The following is a 1,180-nucleotide window of genomic DNA, read 5'->3' as shown; positions in this document are numbered from 1 at the left end:
CTTACTGATCCTCCACCTAAGCTAACCTCTCCACTTTCATTTGTTCCTGCTGACTCTATCCCTCCCTCATGGTATGAATTAACTGGATCTGTGCTTCATACCAAAATTTTCATAATATGGAAGTTATTTTTTCAGGAATGATGTGAGGAACAAGCTAGAATCAATAAAAAACACCATGTAGATATTACCTATGATGAATGAACTACTTCCTACTAAAAACTACACTAGATATATTCATGAGAAGGAAATGCCAATTTAAATTAAAGACATAGTCAAAAGAAATATTAGCAAATGTATCTAGAAATAAAGACAATAGAACCAAAAATGGACATACTTATGAGGAATGTTTTTAATCCAAAGTGTCCGCTTTGTTTTTATATTTTATGCAATTTAAAGAAAAAATATGTATTTTACTCAGTTTTACCACATTTCACAAAGCAAGAATATTTTCACTTTTCAAATGTCACTGCTTCATTAAGTCAGTGAATTTTGAGCTTTCCTAAACTGCTCCCTCTATGGGCAGGTAACACTTCTAAGAAATGTGTAAAATTTTTAAGTTATTAGAGAATTTAGGAAATACAGAAATTTCAGAAAATGTGCATATACATTTTAAAGGAATAACATGAAATGCAAGTATTTTACTACTATTTCTACAAATTGAGAGTATTCCAAAGTAATTTCTAGTATATTCATAAAAGATTACAAGACACAAAAAAGTACTCTTAAAAACTGCAAGGAATAAATTTATATGAAAATGCTTAAGAAAAACTAAAATAAATGCTATAAAATAATTTTTATTTTTACAAAAACCACCACTAAGGGCAAAGGCAAACATAAGGCTAAAGGAAATTTAGTGAATATCATATTATAATTAGCTCTCAGCAAAATAATAACTTGGGCACAAAAGTATAATTTTTACAGTGTAAGGCACTAAGAATGTATGACAAAATGTGAATAATACACTGAGTTATATTTTTAAATTTTATATTTAAAAGCAATTTCTCACAAGAATTAAACTAATTTGTTTTTAAATACTTTTGTACTGCACAAAAAAGAAAACAGCTAGAAAAAACATCTCTCAAGAAACAAATTATATCTACATTCAGCAACTCAGAACAAAAAGTACCTTTAAACATTCTTGTCTATATAATGTAAGATTAGGTGGCAATATAATGGAGTA

The sequence above is a fragment of the Gracilinanus agilis genome, chromosome X (genome assembly GCF_016433145.1).
Source record: "Gracilinanus agilis isolate LMUSP501 chromosome X, AgileGrace, whole genome shotgun sequence".
Lineage (NCBI taxonomy): Eukaryota > Metazoa > Chordata > Mammalia > Didelphimorphia > Didelphidae > Gracilinanus > Gracilinanus agilis.
Note: the sequence above shows the minus strand (reverse complement) of the source record.